The 21,887-nt window shown below is 55.6% G+C and overlaps 1 protein-coding gene and 1 non-coding gene across 2 annotated transcripts in view; both read left to right on the forward strand.

The window, feature by feature from the left end:
- LOC103888610 (CEA cell adhesion molecule 6) overlaps positions 1-21,887 on the forward strand; it is a 913,736-nt gene that overhangs the window by 177,097 nt on the left and 714,752 nt on the right. The gene's annotated exons all lie outside the window — the stretch shown is intronic.
- On the forward strand, positions 25-1,669 carry LOC112130107 (uncharacterized). Its single transcript, XR_008516610.2, has 3 exons — positions 25-241; positions 350-513; positions 1,183-1,669. It is a non-coding gene; the product is annotated as an uncharacterized LOC112130107 (transcript).

Raw genomic sequence — 21,887 nt, forward strand, 5'->3', positions numbered from 1 at the left:
CTCCTGCTCCTCCTCCTCCTCGTTCTCCTCCTCCTCCCTCCACTCCTCTGCGCGCCGCGCGCCTCCCGCCCTCGCGGCCGCCCGGCCGGGCTCCGCTCGCAGATATATGGAGGCGGCGGCGGCGGCGCGGGGGAGGGGGCGGGGGCGCGATCGATGGAATATAATTTTCCTCAAACTCGGAAAATAAAGTTCAGAGCTGATCAAATTTGAAAACAGATGTCGAATCGCGACTCTAAATAAGGTTCGATCCCGGGACTGAGGGAGTGGGGGTGGGGCGGGGGTGGGTGGAGAGGTGGAGAGACCCTCCTCCTCTCCCCTTCCCTTCCCCTCCGCCCCGCTCCTCCCCAAGAGGACGCGCGGACAAACGGACAGGCGCGAGGTGGAGGTGGCGACGATGCGGCCAGGACCCCTGCTGGACACGCAAACCTGGACCGGGACTGGAACACGGATCCGCACACACGCAGCCTGGATAGGAGACACACGGACAGAGGGACATATGGATACAGTAAGACAGTGCAAACACACACTCAGGGACACACAACCCTACAGAGAGACAGACACAGACACACATACACAGACGTGCCATCTGTACACGCAGCACACACATGCGTACCGTAATACAGGAAGTGGAAACACAACCCGTACACGGAGACATTCAGGCACACACAGAGAAACATATGCACAAACACAGCCTGCACACCACACCTTCCCCAACCCACAGCCACTCCCTGATCCACTGACCCACAAACTGGACACAAAGACACCCAGATGCACAGTGACACACAGCCACACTCCACTCCCAACACACAGCCTGGACACACAAGCCCTCACTGACACATAGGCAGAACCCAGGGCTGGCACACTGACACTCCCCTTCACACGCCCACAAGGTCACAGGCGCACACATGCACACCTGCAGTGACAGGGAAGGGCCCCGCCCAGCCAGATCTGCTCCCATTGAAATAACAAGTCAATATCGACCAGCCTCAGGGCGGGTCAGACCCACAGTTCAGCTCCCGGCCGGCCGGACCTCCTGGCCCAACCTGACCCTCACCCTCACTGTCTACCCTCCTATCCCCTCCTTTGCCCCTTGCCCCTTGCCCCTCGCCCCTCACCCTGCCCTCTCTCCCGCGTCCACTCCCCAACCCCCCCCCTCCCCGGACTTTTCTCTCCCATTCCCAGGTCAGGCTCCACCCCGCCAAGCCCCACACCACCTTCTCTGGGGAAAGGCAGCTCTCACCTGGGCAGCCTGTGGAGGCTCCTACCCCCAGAGGGGAAAATAGGTCTCACGGCAAGACAGCAGTCCCCAGGTGGAGATACGGGGGCCAGGACAGCTCTGTGGGATCTCACCAACCCCACCAGTGCCCAGGTGCTGAGACCCAGGTGCTGAGAGGCTAGAAGAGAACTTCGGCCCTGCCTGACAAACAGGGTTCAGCCTCACTCCCGCTCACCACTCAATCAGGCAAGTCGCTAAACATCCCCGAGCCTCAAGTTTCCTCATCTGCAAAATGGGACAATAATGACCTCCCTCCTAGAGTGGCTGGGAGGGTTAAACCGCAGGGCACATGGAGCACAGCTGGTACCTCACCAAATACCAAGTAAACACGCATTTGCTGTGAGATTGCTGCTTCCGAATAATCTCATTAAAAATATTAAGAATTTTGCCAGAAAACAAGAATTCCTTCACTTGTCTGTACCTTCACTTGTCTGAAAGGGAACATTCTTTCAAGGAGCCAACAGGCTTCACTGGGCTTCATTTACGACCCTTTCGCCCAGAGCCATGGTCCTCTGGGTGTCCATAACAGCCCCGGGACTGTCCACAGCCTACTTGAACACAGGTCACCAGCTACAGTGTTTGTGCATATGTTTCTGTGCGTGTGCCTGAGTGTCTCCATGTACGGGTCGTGTGTTCCCACTTCCTGTATTACGGTATGCACGTGTGTGCCACGTGTGTAGATAGCAGGTCTGTGTATGTGTATCTGTGTCTGTCTCTGAGTTTATCTGTAACACCCAGCACACTACAGAGAGCATTCCCCCTCTACCTGCCCAGTGCCTGGCTCTGAAAGCCAAGGAGGAGGTTCCGGAACACCCTCTGTAGGGCACGACTCCTCCCACACAGGACACCCTTTGGGAGAAAGGTGACACCCTCTGGGTAGATATGACTCCTTGGCTACACCCTTCAAGAGAGCTGGGACACCATTAAGGCTTCAAGTACACCAACTGGAATGCATTTCATGACCATTAAACCCCTGTGAAGAGGGACAGAACACCTTCTAAGCAGAAAGAGCTCAATTGACTGTAGATAACACCCTTCAGTAAGATAGGACATCCTCTGGAGAGATACAGTTTATCACACCATACACGACACCCTACTGGAAAATAGAACATCTTGGAATGTGAGGGACACCCTTAAGATAGCAAAGACCATCAGTCAACAGGGCTTTAAGACTTTATCTCTAAACCACACCCCTCTGGGAGACAGGAAAACATCCCCAGGTGTCAGAAACACGCGGACTGTAATGTTAACACCTTTGAGGGGCTTGCAATGCCCAATCAGAGGGTGGGGAGGACCCCCCAAGGAGAGCTCTGATGCTCTTGGGGCCGGGGTGAGGGGGGCCAGGACCCATTGCCCTGTGCATCCCACACACCAGTAGGAATGGGAACAGCACCCGTCTGACTGTTTAGAACACCCTCAGCACCCCCCCACCCCCAGAAGACACCGTCTTGATTTCTGGAACACCTTTGGGGGCTGTGCATTTTGGAGTAATTTATGCTCCCTCTCTGAGTCCTAGGGTTCGGGAGGATTCGTGAGGAGACCAGAGCGTGCAGCGCTGTGTAAGGCACATAGTAGGTGCTCAGTGAAAGAGACCCCTCACTGCACAGCACCCCCGCGGCCGGCAGGGGCACACGTTCCCTCGTTAGCAGTGTTGCCAACTCTGCCTACTTGGCTGAAGGAAGCGTCTCACAGGAGGGGGATTGTTAAGCTGTACTTAACATCCCCAGGGAGGCTGCAGCAGCAGAAGACTGTAGTTAATACCCCACTGAGAGAGGACACCCTCAGGGTGTTTAATGCCCCCTAGGAGAGGGGAAGACAGAGAGAGGGAGCAGGAGAATACCCTCACCAGCCTCTAACACCCAGTGGACTGAATTTATTACCCATGAAGGAGAGAGCATACCTCTGGGGTCTGTAATATCCGCTAGACTCTTGAAACCCCCAAGAGCAAGAGGACCCCTCCGTGAGGGCTATCGGCTCTCTCGAGATTGCTTTTAACAAAGATGCCTCCTGGTGCAGCTGAAAGCACTAAAGGTGACAGAGGGTGAAACCAGGAGCCCCCCACCCCAAGATTCCATCTCCTTAACTCCCTCCCCACCACTGCAGCCCTCCCGGAACCACAGGAACAAAAGGGGAGGTGGGGGTGGTGTGGGTGGGGAAGGCTGAATGGGGCCCAAATCCCAGCATGTCAATAGTCATGACAATGACCATTTAATGGGATTTGCCTGGTGCCTGGCAGTGGCCTAAACTCTATACACAGATTAACTCAAGCAAGTCTCACCGCACAACTCTAAGAGGTAGAGGCTGTTATAAGTGTCACCCCCACTTTACTGATGAGGAAACTGAGGCACAGAATCACCTGCCGACTGTCACACAGCTAGTTAGTATTGGAAGGGGACCTGGAGCCAAGCAGCCTGGTCGAGGGGTTTGTGTTCTTAACCACCAGGCCACCCTGTCCTCCCCCCTGCCCCCATATTAGACTAGGAGCTTGCGCAGACAAGCACCCTGCCTACACGGCTCGGCGTCCTCCCAGAGCAGGGCCCACCCTACCCCTGTGTCCTCTGGCTCAGTATGACCGCCCACCATCCCCGATCCCTCGGGGCTTGAGGCTCCCTGTGGGCAGGGCCTGTGCCTGATTCATCTCTGGGTCCCTGCTGAGGGCAAAGCCTAGTCCACAGGGCCTGGGGAGGAGGCAGGGAGGGAGGGAGAGGGGAGGAGGGAGGCAGGGAGAGGACGTTAAATAGAGCAGGGAGGGAGTGAGGAGAAACCAGGCAGAGAGGGGCTGGGGAGAAGGACGGGGAGTCCCGGGGGAGCTGGGGCTGGAGCTGGGCCAAGCCACACAGCTGTGGATGTTAGGGAGAGCAGAGGGAATTGGGGAGTCCAGTCAGCTGGGAGAGGGGTGCAAACAAACAGCATGGCCACCCCTCCCTCACCCCATCCCCTATCCCAGGTGGGAGAAGATGGACCGAGAGGGGCCTAGAAGGTGGAAGGATGAAGGCCTGGGACGAACAAGATGCAAGGAGGGCAGACGGACAGACACAGGACAGATGAGAGCCAGGAGAGCACGGGGAGGCTGCCAGCCAGGTCGTGTGCCTGGGGGCGGGAATTCAGACAGACAGACAGACAAGGGTGAGGGAAAGGATGGGCAAGGGTGTTGGAAGACTGGGGACAGATGTGGGGGCTGGTCCAGGAAAAGGACAGACAGACTTAGGGCTTGGGGCTGGGGCAGGAGGGACAGACAGAGAGAAGGGGAGAGTGACCAGGAAGGAGGGGAGGATGGACACAGGGTGTCTGCAGAATTGGTGGGCAGATGGACGGAGGGACGGCCGTGCAGTGTGGCCGGCGGGGCCAGGGCCAGGCCGAGGGCGTGCGGTGGCGGCCGGCCCGGGGAGGCGGAGGCTGAGTGAGCGGTGGTGTTTGTGGAGCTGTCGGCTGCGGTGGAATTATGAAAAATAGCAGGCATCGGAGCCGGCCTTCAGCTTCGATTAGGGGAGATGGGACATGACAGGTGCGATCAATACGCAGCCGTTCTATAAAGTGTCAAGTAATGAATCAATTTCGACTAAATTTTCCATTTTTCAGAGGCCGTTCTCCGAGAGAAGAATATCCTCTTTTGTAAAGATATTATTATCGATTTCGGCGGCAATTTGACATCAGGGGTAGTTAATTCCACTCAGAATAAAATTGAAAACACTTGAGAGAGAAAAGAGAGAGGCGAAGAGTGAGACAGAGAGGGAGAGAGGGGGAGGGAGGGAGGGGCTGGGAGAGAGAGAGATGGATGGACAGAGAGACAGAGACAGGGAGACAGAGAGGAACAGACAGTGAGAGAGATGGGAGAGAGAAGAGAGATGCAGAGATGCAGAGACACGGAGAGAAACTTGGAGACTGCAAAGCCTAGAGTTATAGAGAGACACAGGGACTGACAGAGACATTCAAAGAGACTCAGAGAGCAGAGACACCCTAAGAAAGGGCGACAGAGAGACAAATTGAGAGTGGCTCAGAGAGAAAATCCCAGATGTTACTAACTGGCTACAGAGAAGCAAAGAAATGGACAAAGACAATTCAGAGAAAAAGACAGATGGAGGACTGGGCAGCAGAAACTGATGACACAGACAGACAGACAGACACACAGAAGTGAGAGGCTGAGAAACAGGAACTTAGGGGATTGGGGAGAGGGGCTGAAGGGTGTGGGGAGCATGAGCAACAGAGAAAAGCGAGCCTGGCAGAGGAGAGGCCAGAGAGGCAGAGTGGAGGGGTGGGGAGCAGAGGGTAGGAGAGGGGCCAAGAGGCTGAGAACCTGCCAGGAAGTGGGGAGGAAGAGGCAAGGGTGCCAGGAGAAGGGCAGAGGCTGAGGGGTTGGGGCTGAGAGCAGATCTGGAGATGAGAGTTTGGGGAGATCCTCCTGTCCTACCTATGCTGTCCCCAAAGTCAGTTGCCCTGAATGGGCAGAAGCTCGGCGTGTGTGTGTGTGTGTGTGTGTGTGTCCCTGAGTTCTGGTGTGCATGCATGTTGGCTGGTGTCTGTGTGTGTCCTTGCATGTTGACGGAATCCCATATCCTATTAATGTTTGTGTTTCCTGGACACACACACACACAATCTGTTTGTGTCCCTGTCCGTGTGCCTGCACATGCTATGGGTCCCTGGTCTCCCAGCCCCTTGGGTCTCAGCAGCAGGCAATGGTGACAACATTTCTGGTTAGTGCCTGTCAGTCCCCAGCTGAAATCTCCATTTATCCCTGAGCAGGTCACAGGCTGCTTGGGAGGAAGAGAGAGGAGGCAGGTAGAGGATAGGACCCCTGGGTTCTGAGAGAGAAGATGACCGAGGACCTGTACTCCTGGGTCTGAGGGAGGATGGTCTCAGATCCTGGGCTCCTGGGTCTGAGGCAGGAGGGCCTGGGGGCCTGGACTCCTGGGTCTGAGGGAGGAGGGCCTGGGGACCTGGACTCCTGCGTCTGAGGGAGGAAGGCCTGGGGGCCTGGACTCCTGGGTCTGAGGGAGGAGGCTGCTGGGGGCCTGGACTCCTGGGTCTGAGGGAGGAGGCTGCTAGGGGCCTGGACTCCTAGGTCTGAGGGAGGAGGGGCTGGGGGCCTGGACTCCTGGGTCTGAGGGAAGAGGGAGTGGGGGCCTGGACTCCTGGGTCTGAGGGAGGAGGGGCTGGGGGCCTGGATTCCTGGGTCTGAGGGAGGAGGGGGTGGGGCTGGGACACCCCATGGACAGGATGGTCAGCAGACAAGTAAGTTACAGGGCTGGCTGGGAAGCCCCTGAGCCATTGCCAGCCTCCCCTCTAGAAAAGCCTGTGCCTGCTGCCCCCTAGTGGACATGGAGATTAGGCCAGACCAGGGACAGGGAACTAACTGACAGGTCAAGGAGGGAAGCCAGAGGCACTGACCCAAGTGGGAGCAGAGACAGGGGAGAGGGAGAGAGAGAGGAGGGAAGAGAGAAGGAGGAGATGGGTGGACAGACAGGTGGACACAGACAGGGACAAAGATGAATAGAGAAGTAGGCTGGGGTCAGGCCGACAGGATTGAGGACTCGACCTTGGTGAAGAGAGACCGGGGAGTGAGTTCAGGGCTAGAACTGGAGATGGACAGGGAAAGATGGAGGACACAGGGGGTCTGCAGCAGACAGCAGGCAGAGGGTGAGGGCGACAGAGAGACTCTTGGACAGACAGAGGCTGGGCTGGCGAGACCTGGGTACAGACAGTACAAGAGACAGGACGGGAGCCACATGGACAGATGGACAGTGACAGAGGGACGGGGGCTAGGTCTAAAGGAGGGAGAAAACCCAGAGAACAGGCAGCAAAGAGGACAGGTGGACAGGGGCAAGGGCAGGCACTCATGGAGAGACAGACGGACGTTGGAGGGAACAGCAGACACACCCAGAAGAAAGAGGTGGATAGAGAGAGAGAGAGAGAGAGAGAGAGAGGTGGTCACACACAGAGAGACAGAGGGATGCGGAGAAATCAGGGCTCCCCAAGCCAAGTGGACACCCGGAGATGAAGCAGAGAGGGGTATGTGGGGGGAGCCTGGAGCCCGGCAGGGATTCCAGGCTGAGGGGCTCCCTGTGGCAAAGCCTAGGAGAGTTGCTGGGGAACAGGCTCCCCTGGCTGGGGTCTCTGCCCGCCACCCCCTCCCAGGATCCCCCCCCGCACCCGGCGGGCTGCCCGGCGGAGGCGACAGATTGAGCGATGAGACGCATTACGCACTTAATCCGCCTGATTGAATGTTTTGCTTTCGCCCAAATTGAAACATTAAACAACACGGGACGAGAAGAGGCGGCCGCAAATCACTCATGAAAGATTCATCTTCTCCCAGGCAGCCGCCACCGCCTGCCTCTGATGCTGCCCGCCCCAGCCGGGAAGCCTCAGGGTGGGGGTGGGGGTGGGGTAGCACCCCTGCTCACTCTGGGGAGCCCCAGCCCTAGTGGTCTGGGGAAGTTCTTCCCACTGTCTCGCCTCAATCCTACAGGTGGTCTCAGAGACTAGAACCCTGGATCCCTAGGCCTTCCCTGGACAGCATGACCTTGGCCCTGTCCCCGTCCCTCTCTGGCTGGGGAATGCTTGCCCTCTCTGGGGTCCATCTCTCCAGCTACCTTCCTGGACCAGCCCGGACCTTTGGGGACATGGAAGGGGCTGCTCAGAGTTGGGGGATGAGGTCTGGGAGCCTCCTCCCCGTGCAGCAGGGCTTTCTGGGTTCTTGATCCAAGAGTGGGGGTGGTGTCTGGGGGCTGAGTCAGAGGGAGGTGGCCGCTGTGTCAGGATCAGTGCAAATGGGCAGACAGGGAGTGTGTTCCCTGCCACTCGGGAGCTCAGTGTGTCTCTGTGTCTGCCTGCATATATGACTGTGTATCTTCTGTCTCGCTCTGCCCATGTTGGTGTAACTTGCTTTGCAATTGTCCCTGTGTCACTACACTCAGGTCTCAGTGACCCTGCGTTGTGATGGTAACTCTGTGGGCCTGTGGGTATGTCTGTCTGCCTGTCTGTCTGGCACTTTCTGTATGTGCGTCCTGTGGGCAGCATTTTTGTGTGGTGTGTGTATCAGTGTGACTTTTGGGGTGTGGCTGTGTGTGACTCCCTGTGTGTAAGTCTGTGGATGACTGTGTGCCGTGTCTGTCTGTCTGTGTGTTGCCTGCTCTGGGTCTGTCTGCAGGTCTGTGTTGAACTATTTCTGTGTCTGGGTCTCTTTTCTGCATCCGCATGTCCCTGTGTCTCTTTCAGCCTCTGTCTCTGTCTCTGCCTGAGGGGGCACCTTCTGGGGCCACTAGAGGAAGGCCTGGGTGCGGAGAAGCTGGGGAGAGAGGAGGCAAGAAAGACGGAGAGACAGGACAGTGGTGACGCCTGAGAACCAGGGAGCAGGGAGCAAGCGCGAGGGAGCTGGGGGGGCCGTCGTGGGCGCCACGGCCGGAGCGGGTGATCAATATTCGATTTAGGTTTTAATTCCGGGGCTTTCGGAGCCTGTCAGCCCTGATGTATGAGCTCACACTGGGGCCGCCCAGCCAGCCACCCCACCAGTGCCCATGGCCTGGTGGCCTGTCCTGGGCTCCCTGGGCCTGCCAGCAGTGGACTATAGGAGAGGGGGGAAGGGGAGAGGGGCCCAGTGAACTTGAGCTTGGTCTCTTGCCCACCCAGTGCACCTACGGCCCCTGCTCCTGCCTGGCCTGCCAAGCAAGGGGCCCCTAGAGGTCCTCAAACACTATCTCAGGGACACCTGGTCGGGTCCCACAGCCTGCCTGTCTGCATGGACCACATGTTCAGACACACACATAGCTCTGGGCTCATACATGCCTGTGCCCATGCAAACTCTAACACATACCCCGGGTTCAAACACACATGTGCACACACAAGCCACCATGCATCTCCTCTGACATACATGTGTGTCCACATACAAACTCTGACACACATACGTGGTGTACACACAGAACCCCAACGCATAGACACATAAAAGCACCACATGAACCGGAGGTGGGAACCCTGGGGACAGCATTCTGGCAAGAGAGGCAAGAGACGGAGACACAGAAACTCAGAGACAGGCTAACAGTGAGAGATGGGAGAGACGGACCAGTGAAGAGCTCAGAGAAGAGCTTGAGAGTGGCGACAGACGCGGAGAGTCCCCGAGGGGAGGTTGGAGGCCACAGGGCGGAGCAGTGGACAGGGCTCAGCAGTGAGGGGGATGGGAGCCCCCCCAAACCCTGTCTCTTTCTCAGGAAGATGGATCCACCACCCTCCCTGATGACAATGCTGTCTGCGCAAACTTTAATTAACACTTTGAGTTAATTAGTTCGAGATCATTTAGGAGTAAAATGTTTTTATTAGGGAGGCTGCGAGCCTGTTGATGGATGGGGCGCGATTCGCTCTTCCGCCTGCGGGGACAGCTGGTAAACAGAAATCAATCAGGGGCCTCCCAACCCAGCCCCCCCAGAGCCAAGCTCCCGGCCTAGAGCCCAGGAGTGGAGGCTCCCAGCCTCCTCCTTCCCCCAGGCCCCAGATTCCAGGCCCCAGCCCCCCCTCCTTCATACCCGGGAGTCTAAAACCCCATCTTCCTCTTCCCCCAAGACCTACAAGTCCAGGTTCCCAGCCCCTCTTCCATTAGGCCCAGGAATCCAGGCCCCAGGCCCCCCTCCTTCAGACCCAGGAGTCTAAAACCCCAGCTTCCTCTTCCCCCAAGACCTACGAGTCCAGGCTCCCAGCCCCTCTTCCATTAGGCCCAGGAATCCAGGCCTCCAGCCGTCTCTTCCCTCAGACCCAGGAGTCCATGCCCCCAGCCCCTCCTCCCTCAGACCCAGGCGATCAGGCCCCCAGCCTCTCCTCAGACCAGGAGTCCAGGGCCCCAGGCCCTCCTTCCTCAGACCCAGGAGTCCAGGCCCCCCAGACCCTCCTCTCCCAGACCCAGGAGTCCAGGCCCCCAGCCCCTCCTCTCTCAGACCCAGGAGTCCAGGCCCCAAGCCCCTCCTCCCTCAGACCCAGGAGTCCAGGCCCGCAGCCCCTCCTCTCCCAGACCCAGGAGTTCAGGCCCCCAGCCCCTCCTCTTTCAGACCCAGGAGTCCAGGCCCCCAGACCTTCCTCTCCCAGACCCAGGGTCCAGGCCCCTAGACCTTCCTCTCCCAGACCCAGGGGTCCAGGCCCCCAGCTCCTCCTCCCTCAGACCCAGGGGTCCAGGCCCCCAGCCCTCCTCCCTCAGACCCAGGAGTCCAGGCCACCCCACAGCTTCCTCCCTCAGACCCATGAGTCCAGGTCCCTGCCCCTCCTGGTCCCAGCTTGGTCGAGAGTCCACTTCTGTCGCAGGACCCGGCTTCCGGGCCCCCACCTCTAACCTCCCTCGGATGCCTGAAAACCCTGGCTGGTCCTCTGGGCAGCCGCCCCCCTCTCCCACCCGCGCCGGACTCTTGGACACAGCACTAGGGTCGGATTCACAGTTCGGAGCTCCCTCGGCTGCGGGTCAGACCCTCCCCTCCACTCCGTCTCGAGGACCCTGACTCCGCGGCCCCGGAACTTTCTCCTCGCCGCCCCTCGGCGTCTCTGCGCGCCTGTCTCGTTGGGTCTCGGCCGAGAGACATCTCGGGCGCCCCCTTCCCCCGCGGTGACGGCTTCATCAGGTGTCCGCGCGGGCGGGGGCGGGGCGAGGCCTGGCGGGCGCGGGGAGCCCGGGGGCGGAGGGGCGGGGGTTCCGGGGCCGATAAATCTTCATCAGGCGGCGGCGGGGGGGCCATTAGGCGCTAATGGGAAGATGGAGGGGCCTGTCGGCCGCGCGGGCCGGGCCTCATTTGTCCTGCTTCCCGCTCCATTGGCCGCCGCCCCCGCCCCGCCCCGCCCCTCCTCCGCCACCGCGCGCCCCATTTCCGCTTCAAACCTTTGGAGGGGACGTGGGGGGGATCCCGGGGGCTGCTGAAAAAGAGGCGACTGGAAGGCAGGGACAGATTCAGGAAAGGGGAGGGGGCTCAGGGCATGGAGGGAAGGGGGTTCGGTCGCAGAGCCAGTTTAGAACGTGGGTGGCTCAGCTAGAACGCAGGCGGAGTGGGCAGGAGAACGCCGCGGGAAGGGCTCGGAACGCGGAGAACGTGAATAGAAGTCCCCGAAGGAAAAGAGAAAGCGGGAGGGGGCCGTCGGGGACGCGAGAGGGGACTTGGAAGATGGGAGTGGCGGGGACTGGAACAAGGCGGGAGTGGCCGGGAGAGGATGCAGGATTGGAATTAGGGGAGGGGGTCGGATCGCCGGCCCCAGCCTCCAAGGGCAGGGATCCGGGAAGGCGAGGGGGCGGCGTCCCCCGAGGCAGAGAGCGCGGCCCCCGCCCGTCGCAGCCGCCGCCGCCGGCTCCCGGACTCGCGCCCCCCGCGCGTCCACTCTGATTTCTCGGCCCATTTTTCTTCCTCTCCTGTCACTCCGGCGCTCGCCCTCCCGCCGCCTGCTGCCCCGCCGCGCTCCGCTTCCCGCGGGAACCCCCGCTGCAGCCAGCCCCGGGGGCTCAGCCGGCTCCGCGCAGCAGCGCCCTCACCCCCACCACGCCTGGCCCCGATCAGTCGCCACCAGGAGCACCTATTCCCCCAAGTCGGTCGCCCACAAATGGACTGCCTCCCCGAACACCCCCAGGAGAGGCCCAGCCTTGGGGGGTAGCACTGGGGTTGGCCCCCCCCAGCCCCTGGGACTAGATCCCTAGGACCTCAGGACCCTAGTCTGAGATTCCCCTAAAGAAGGCATCTAGATACCCACAAACCAGGCCTTCGAAGCCCTACCCTCCCTCTGAAGCCCTCACATGGACTGAAGACCCCTGGGATCAGACCTAGACATGGGCCTGGATCACCCCAGGCCGAGTGAATGGCTACCCGGACTCACAAACAGAAGGTGATAAACCAGCCTAGCCCCAGACACCCCAAAATGAGGATTCTGGGGCCCAGCTCCATTCATCCCCAAACAAGTCCTCCAGCCCAAGACACTCAGAGAATAAGGGAAATGGACCTTAGCTCAGTCACTCTAAAATAAGCATCAGTAACCACAAGCCCCCCAAACTAGGCATTTATTCCCCCATACTGTCACCCCCAAATTAGACGTTGGGGCCCCAAATTTGGCACACCTAAACTAGACTTTCCTCATTGAACCTCATCAGGACCCCAAGATACACCACCCACGAGCTACAAAAATAGGCCCCAGCTGCTATCACCCACTCAGCATGTGACCCCATTCTCAACACATACAAACTAGAAAATGGGACTGAAATTCAGACACCCTTAAACTGGGCAACCCCAAACGTGACAACTGGATCCTCAGACTCAAGTCAAAATGAGGATCTGGGCCTCACCCACCCTAAGGCTCCCCCAAACTAGACATCTGGCTCCCCAGACTCAGTTTCCACTAAACCAAGGAACCTCGGAAATGCCCCAGCAAGTCACCTTAACACTAGTCATGTAGGTCTCTACGTAGCATCATCCCTAAACCTTGCGTCCAGACCCAATCATTGGTCACCCTAACCTATGCATGTGGACAACCAACTTTTTTTTTTTTTTTTTTTTTGAGATGGAGTCTCCCTGTCGCCCAGGGTGGAATGCAGTGGCGCGATCTCAGCTCACTGCAAGCTCCGCCTCCTGGGTTCACGCCATTGTCCTGCCTCAGCCTCCTGAGCAGCTGGGACTACAGGTGCCCACCACCACGCCTGGCTATTTATTTATTTATATATTTATTTTTGAGACGGAGTCTCGCTCTGTCACCCAGGCTGGAGTGCAGTGGCGTGATCTTGGCTCACTGCAAGCTCCGCCTCCCGGGTTCAGGCCATTCTCCTGCCTTAGCCTCCCAAATAGCTGGGACTACAGGCGCCCACCACCACACCCAGCTATTTTTTTTGGCTTTTTAGTAGAGACGGGGTTTCACCGTGTTAGCCAGGATGGTCTCGATCTCCTGACCTCGTGATCCACCCGCCTCGGCCTCCCAAAGTGCTGGGATTACAGGCGTGAGCCACTGCACCTGGCCTTTTTTTTTTTTTTTTTTTTTTTTTTTTTTTTTAAGACAGGGTCTGGCTCTCTTGCTCAGGCTGGAGCTGGAGTGGCATGATCTTGGCTTACTATAGCTTCGACCTCCCAGGCTCAAATGATCCTCCTGCCTCAGCCTCCCAAGTAGCTGGGACAACAGGTATGAGCCACCACTCCAGGTCAACAAGCAGCTTTAGAAGCCCCCCAACTTGGCACCTGGAATTCCAGCATCACCTGCCCTTACAATACACATTTGAGCTTTCACCCCCACTCATAAGAATTAGAGACCCCTCTAAGTTACCCCACGAACTCAGCATCTAGCCTCCCAACCTCAGACACCCCCAAAGTTAGGAGGACTCTGTGGCACTGAAGCTCAGATCTCCAAACTACCCCCTTTTGTCCCCAAACTTCAGTCACCCTACACTAAGCACCCCATAGGCTGTTACCCCCAGAAGTAGGCAAGTCAAGAACCCCCAAATCAGGTATGTGGAGCTGACCCTCAAGGTCAGTCTTCCTAATCCAAACACCAAGAAGCTCATAATCAGAGAGACCTGAACTTGGGATTTAGAGAACCTGCCTCAAACACCCTCATAGTAGGTTGGATGGTGGCCCCACAAAAAGGTATGTCCACATCCTAACCCCAGAACCTGCTAATGTGACCTTACAGGAAGAGTCTATTCAGATGTAATTAAATGAAGGATCTTGAGATGGGATTATCCTGAGTTGCTGGGGTGGGCCCTCAATCCATGTTAAGGGACCTGGTAACACACAAGAAGAGGCTGGACGAGGTGGTTTACACCTGTAATCCCAGCACTTTGGGAGGCTGAGGCAGGAGGATCCCTTGATTCCAGGAGTTGGAGGCCAGCCTGAGTAGCATACCGAGACCTCATCTCTACAAAAAATAAAATTAGCTAGGCATAGTGGTGCACAGCTTAGTCCCAGCTACTTGGGAGGCTGAAGCGGGAGGATCGCTTGAGTTTGGGAGATCAAGGCTGCAGTGAGCTGTGATGATACCACTGCACTCCAGTCTGGGCGATAGTGAGACCTCTTCACAAAAAAAAAAAAAAAAAAAAAAAGGTTGGGGGGGCCGGGCACAGTGGCTCACACCTGTAATCCCAGCACTTTGGGAGGCCGAGGCGTGCGGATCACGAGGTCAGGAGATGGAGACCATCCAGGTTAACACAGTGAAACCCTGTCTCTACTAAAAATACAAAAAAAAACAAAAAACAAAAAAATTAGCTGGGTGTGGTGGCGGGCACCCCTGTAGTCCCAGCTACTCGGAAGGTTGAGGCAGGAGAATGGCGTGAACCCGGGAGGTGGAGGTTGCTGTGAGCTGAGATCACGCCACTGCACTCCAGCCTGGGCGACAGAGCGAGCGACTCTGTCTAAAAAAAAAAAAAAAACCCAATTTAAACCACTCCTAATTCAGGCATTGAGCCTCCCCAAGGATCTGAGTCTCTGTGTCAGTCACCCCTAACTAGGTATCTGGGTGATTAGCCTCAGACATTCCCACACTAAGGAACAACACCCCCAGCCAGGCGCGGTGGCTCACGCCTGTAATCCCGGAACTTTGGGAGGCCAGGTGGGCAGATCGCCTGAGGTCAGGAGTTCAAGACCAGCCTGGCCAACACGGTGAAACCCTGTCTCTACTAAAAATACAAAAATTAATTGGGCATTGTGGTGGGCGCCTGTAATCCCAGCTACTCAGGAGGCTGAGGCATGAGAATGGCTTGAACCAGGAGGCGGAGGTTGCAGTGAGCCGAGATCACACCACTGCACTCCTGCCTGGGAGACAAAGCAAGACTCTGTCTCAAAAAAAAAAAAAAAAAAAAAGGAACAACACCCCAAACTCCATCACCCCAAACTAGGTACAAAGAACCACAAACCCTGGCAACTAGGTCTTGAGACTCAGTGAGCCCCAAATTGTATATAAATGTTAGGAACTCATAACTAGTAGCCCTCAAACCAGACATCTGGTTGCCTTCTCTTAACCTCCCAAAGATGGGCTTCTCATACACGAGAGTGACACCCCCTGGAGGCATCTGATGACACAACCCCAGCTTGGCACTGGATCTGCTGAGGGACATCTGGGCCCCAGCTGTCACCCCAGATTGATGTTCGGGCTCTCAGATGGTCATCCCAACCTCAACATCTGGGCAGCCGGGATTACACACCCCTAAACTAGACATCTGAATGTTTTGCCACAGCTACCCACAATCTAAGGCATTTTGGATTTGAGCCCCAAACTTGGGCTCTGAACCATGTCCCCAGCCTCAGAACCCCCTAACTGAACATCATGGTAAGTCACCTCTATTTTGGATTTAGGGTCCCAGCCTTAATTTGTCCCCAGATTAGAATACAGGCCCACAGGCTGGGCGCGGTGGCTCACGCCTGTAATCCTAGCACTTTGGGAGGCCAAGGCGGGTGGATTGCTTAAGCTCAAGAGTTTGAGACCAGCCTGGGCAACACGGTGAAACCCCATCTCTACTAAAATACAAAAAAATTAGCTGGGCGTAGCAGCGTGCACCTGTAGTCCCAGCTACTTGGGAGGCTGAGGCAGGAGAATTGTTTGAACCGGGGAGGCAGAGGTTGCAGTGAGCCAAGATAGCGCCACTGCACTCCAGCCTGGGTGACAGAGCGAGACTCCATTTCCAAAAAAAAAAAAAAAATACAGGCCCACAGTTTCACTCACCCCTAAATTAACCTTCAGGGCCTCAAGGTCAGCAAAACCACAGCAAGTCACTCTCAAAATAGGCATCTGAGCTCCACAGCCACCCACCCACACACTTTGCATATAGCCTCCCAGTCTCAGATGTCCCCAAAACTAGGGCCTGGGGCACCTAGGCTCAGTGACCCCCAAACTAGGCAAGTGAGCTCCAAACTTCAGTCAGCCCTAAGGTAATCAGTAGGACCCCCAAATCAACATGTGGGCTGCCAACCTCGGTCACCGCTAAACCTCAAAACCAGTCACACTAGATTTGACACCTGAGTCTCCGAACTGACTCTCCCCAAACATGACAGGTGAAATGCCGCAGGAAGTCACTTCTAATCTAGACAGTAGGCCCCCACTGTCGTCACTAATGTGGGCGTCAGTAGCCCCTGTCCCCAGCCTCAGTGACGAAGCCACACAACTGCAGACATCTAGAGCCGGGCATTGGGTGTCCCTAAACATGAACAAGGGCTCACACGTGCCCAGAACTGGGCAGGAGCAACTCCAGGCACCCCAAATTCAGGATCTTGAGCCCCAGCATCCATCTTCTCAAAGTGAGAATCTGAGTCCTCAGTGTTAGTCACCCATAAACACTGCATCTTGACTACCACAACCAACCATTTGCCCCCAGACTAGGGTTTTTTTTTTTAGATAGGGTCTTGCTCTGTCACCCAGGCTGGAGTTGCAATCATGGTGCAATCATGGCTCGCTGCAGCCTCAAACTCCTGGGCTCAAGAGGTCCTCCCTCAGCCTCCTGAATAGCTGGGACTGCAGGCAGTTGACACCATGCCCAGCGAATTTTTTTGTTTTTTGTTGTAGAGATGGGGTCTCACTATGTTGCCCAGGCTAGTCTTGAACTCCTGCCCTCAAGGGATCCTCCTGCCTTGGCGGGACTAGCTGGGACTACAGCCCAGCTAGTTTATTTTTATTTATTTATTTACTTATTTTTTTTGGAGATGGAGTCTTGCTCTGTTGCCCAGGCTGGAGTGCAGTGGTGCAATGTTGGTTCACTGCAACCTCCACCTCCCAGGTTCAAGCGAATCTCCTGCCTCAGCCTCCCAAGTAGCTGGGATTACAGGTGCACACCACACCCCAGCTAATTTTTGTATTTTTAGTAGAGATGGGGTTTCACCATGTTGGCCAGGCTGGTCTCAAACTCCTGACCTCAGGCGATCTACCTGCCTCAGCCTCCCAAAGTGCTGGGATTACAAACGTGAGCCGCCGCACCCGGTCCAGACTACAGTTTAGACCCACAGGATCCTCTTGTGTCCAGTAAAGGGCAGCTGAGTCTCCAGGGCCAGAAATCCCAAGGTTACCTGTGCCCCAGCCACAGCGACCCCTAGGCCAGGCATTAGAGCCCCAGTCTCCATCTTCCCCCAGGGGTCTCTATCACTGCCATCCACAGGTGTGGAGGTGCTTTGAAAACACTGGCCCTCCATGTCATAGACATGAAACACTCCTCAAGTGGGTCCTGAGTCCTGGAGCCCTGACCTCTTGACACCTCCATTCCAAATACCCAGACTCCCAGCTTCAATGACCTTCACACAAAGCTCCACACCGCTGGCCACACTCACTCAGAGACCCCACACCTGAGTACAGGAAACCCTTGACTCAGTTGTCCCAGGAACATTCAGGCATCAGCACTCTCAGGCTCAGCCATGTTTAGAAGGGACCAGCACCCTGGACTCTGCGCCCCAGGCTAGAGGACTGAAATGACAGCTCCTGCCACCCCAAGTCAAAACAGGCACCCCTCAGCCTCATCCCTCCAGCTGCACAACTACGCCCCAAGTCTCTGTCCCCCAAACCAGGCAGTCTCTGCCACCCAGAACTGGAAAACTGTATCTCCATCTCTGTTACCCCGAGGCAGGGCCTTGACTTCTGGTCTCATCACCCCAAACTAGACCACTGATCCCAGTCTCTGCCTCCCCCAAATGGAAAACTGAACCCCAATCACTGTCAGCTCAAACTGGACAAAAGGACCCCAGTCACTGTCACCCCAAACTAGAAAGCAAGACCAGTAGTCTCTGTCAGCCCAAACATGACATGGATGAGTAATGTCTGGCATATCAAGATAGACAACAAGAACTAAACTGTCACCACAAATTAGCAAGTGGATGAGCCCAGGAGTTCGAGATCAGCCTAGGCAACACAGTGGCACCCTGTCTCTATCAAAACAACACAAAACAAAATAAATTAGCTGGGCATGGTGGCACGTCTCTGGAGGCCAAGGTGGGACATGAGCCCGGGGAGGTCACGGCCACGGTGAGCCATGATCGCGCTACCTCACTCCTGCTTGGGCAACAGAGTAAGACCCTGTCTCAAAAATAAAATGAAATAAAATAGGCCGGGTGTGGTGGCTCAGGCCTGTAATCTCAGCACTTTGGGAGGCTGAGGCAGGCAGGTCACTTGAGATCAGAAGTTTGAGACCAGCCAGATCAACATGGTGAAACCTCATCTCTGCTAAAAGTACAAAATTAGCCGGGTGCTGTGGCGGGTGCCTGTAATTCCAGCTACTTGAGAAGCTGAGGCAGGAGAATCGCTTGAATCCAGGAGGTGGAGGTTGCAGTGACCCAGGATTGCACCACTGCACTCCAGCCTGGGCGACAGAGTGAGACTCCGTCTAAAAAAATAAAATAAGGCCAGGCACGGTGGCTCACACCTGTAATCCCAGCACTTTGGGAGGCCAAGGCAGGCGGATCATGAGGTCAGAAGATTGACTCCATCCTGGCCAACATGGTGAAACCCCATCTCTACTAAAAATACAAAAAATTAGCCGGGTGCGGTGGCACATGCCTGTAGTCCCAGCTACTCAGGAGGCTGAGGCAGGCGAATTGCTTGAATCCGGGAGGCAGAGGTTGCAGTGAGCCGAGATCGTGCCATTGCACTCCAGCCTGGGTGACAGAACGAGACTCCATCTCAAAAAAAATAAATAAATAAAAATTAAATTAAATTAGCAAGCTAGTCTGTCACCCCACAAATGTACTGGGACAATGATCTCTGTAAAACAACCTACACAACCAGACCCCATTTCTGTTACCCAAAATACATGCAGCGGCCCCAGTCTGTTTCCCAAAAGCAGACAACCAGATACCCAGTCTCTGTCACCCACATATACTCTGGGACCCATCTCTGTCCTGTAAAACTAGACAACCTAGCCCTAGTTTCTTTGCCCCAAATACTGCTTGGCACCCCCAGTTTCTGTCACTCAACACTAGACAACCAGACCCCAGTCTCTGTCACCCCAAATATACCCAGGGATCTTAAACTCTGTCCCACAAAACTAGGCAACTGGACCTCCAGAGTCTATGAGGTCACATGTTCCCTGGTCTGTTTCCTCCCCACAAAACTATAAAACCAAATGCTCCATCTCTGTTACCCTGAATACATCACCCTGGGCCCCAGTCTCTGTCTCACAGTCCTAGACAACCAACCCCCAGACACTGCCACCCCAAACGGGACAATTGTACTTCTAGGCTTCTAGGCTCTGTCACGCCACGTTGAGCAACACGTTGCATAAAATGTGACCTCAGACTAGAGACCTGGGCCCACAGTCCCATTCATCTTCATCTGGTCGACCAGACTCCATCCAGTCTGTCTCCTAAACTAGATGGCCAGACCCCTGGTCCCACTCATGCCAAATGAGACAAGCTAACTTCCATTCTATGCCCCCCTAAATTAGACCCTGGAACCCCTATCATTTCATCCCACCCTGGACAACTGATCCCTAATATCTGTCATTACAAACTAGGCAGCTAACCTCCTAGCCCCTGTCACCCCGAATTCAACTTCTCAGTCTCTGTGCCCCAGGCTAGGTCCTGGGATCCCAGTCTTTATCCCACAAAATTAGAAACCAGAACCCCCTGATTCTGCCACCCCAATCTAGGCAAAGAAACCCCCACTTCTGTTTCTTTTTTTTTTTTTTCTCAAGACAAGAGTCTCATTCTTTTACCCAGGCTGGAGTGCAGTAGTGCGATCATAACTCACTGCAGCCTGGACCTCCTGGGCTCATGTGATCCTCCCACCTCAGCTTCCCCAAGTAGCTGGGACTACAGGCACGCGCCACCAGGCCTGGTTGATTTATTTTTATTTTTTATTGAGACAGGGTCTTGCTGTTTCCCAGGCTAACCCCCACTTCTGTTGTCCCAAACTGGACATCTGGAACCCCGATCTCCAGCATCCCATACTATCCAACCAGATCCCAGTCTGTTACCCCAACTAGGCAACCAGACCTATAATGGCTGTGGCCTCAAACTAGCCAACTGGTCACCCCAGGTCTTCCACCCCAAGCCAAGGCCCTGACCCCCCCCAACTGGTCACCCCAGGTCTTCCACCCCAAGCCAAGGCCCTGACCCCCAGGGCTTTGGTCTTCAGCCAAAATTAGTTGGCCAGTCTTTTGGCCTCTGTAACCCCACCCAGATAATTGGACTGGTGGCCTCTGGCACCAAAGTGAGATAACCAGACCTCCAGTATCAGATACCACAGTGGAGTTCACCAGATCCCGTTACTGTTGCTCTAAACTGGTCATCAAACCCTCAGTCTGGTACCCCAAACCTTAAATTTCAATCTCAACCCAGTGTCACCTCAAAAGAGCCAAGACTCTACATCCAATACCCCTAAGGAGGTGCCAGAAGTCCCAGTCTTTGTCACGAGAAACTAGACAATCAGAACCCAGTCTATCACCCCAAAACAGACCTTAGAATCTCAGCCCCCATCACCCCAACCTAGACAAGAACATTAGTCTCTGCCACCTCCAACAACTGGTTCCTGTCACCCCAACCAGACGCAAGTCCCTAATCTGTCACTTAAAGAGAACTGGGCTGGGCGCAGTGGCTCACGCCTGTAATCCCAGCACTTTGGGAGGCCGAGGCAGGCAGATCATGAGGTCAGGAGATTGAGACCATCCTGGCTAACACGGTGAAACCCCATCTCTACTAAAAATACAAAAAATTAGCTGGGCGTGGTGGTGGGCGCCTGTAGTCCCAGCTACTCAGGAGGCTGAGGCAGGAGAACAGCGTGAAACCAGGAGGCAGAGGTTGCAGTGAGTGGAGATCGCGCTATTGCACTCCAGCCTGGGTGACAGTGAAACTCCGTTTCAAAAAAAAAAAAAAAATTGAGAACTGAACCCATTTTCTTTTTTAAAGACAGGGTCTCCCAGGCTGGAGCGCGGCGTATGATCCTAGCTCACTGCAGCGTCAAACTCTTGGACTCAAAGTGATCCTCCTGTCTCAGCCTCTCAAGTAGCTGGGACCACAGGCATGCACCACCATACCCAGCTAATTTTTTCATTTTTCTTTTTTTTTGGTAGAGATGGGACCTCATTTTTTTTTACCCAAGCTGCTTTCAAACTCCTGGCTTCAAGCAATCCTCCCACCTCAGCCTCCCAAACAGATCTCCAATTACTGTTACCCCAAATCAGAAACTGGATCCCAGGCTATATCACCAAACAAGACAACCAGATTCCCAATCTGTCACTTCCAACCAGCCAGCTGGATCCCAGACTGTCACCAAAATAGACAAGACCTTTGGTCTCTGTCCCCTTGATGAGACAGCAAGCCCTCCAATTTCTCCTACCCCAAACCAAACCTCGAATCTCAAGGTTGTTCAGGAGAGACAGAGAAATGGTACTCTAGTTTTTTTGGTTTTCTTTTTATTTATTTATTTATTTTTTCTTGAGACAGAGTCTTGCTCTTTCACCCAGGCTGGAGTGCAATGGCGTGAACTCGGATCACTGCAACCTCCACCTCCTGGGTTCAAGCCATTCTCCTGCCTCAGCCTCCCAAGTAGCTGGGATTACAAGCGTGCGCCACCAGGCCCAGATAATTTTTTTTTTTTTTTTTTTTTTTTTTTTAGTAGAGACGGGTTTCACCATGTTGGCCAGGCTGGTCTCAAACTCCTAACCTCGTGATCCGCCTGCCTCAGCCTCCCAACTTGCTGGGATTACAGGCATGAACCA

This window comes from Pongo abelii, chromosome 20, assembly GCF_028885655.2.
Source record: "Pongo abelii isolate AG06213 chromosome 20, NHGRI_mPonAbe1-v2.0_pri, whole genome shotgun sequence".
Taxonomy (NCBI): Eukaryota; Metazoa; Chordata; class Mammalia; order Primates; family Hominidae; genus Pongo; species Pongo abelii.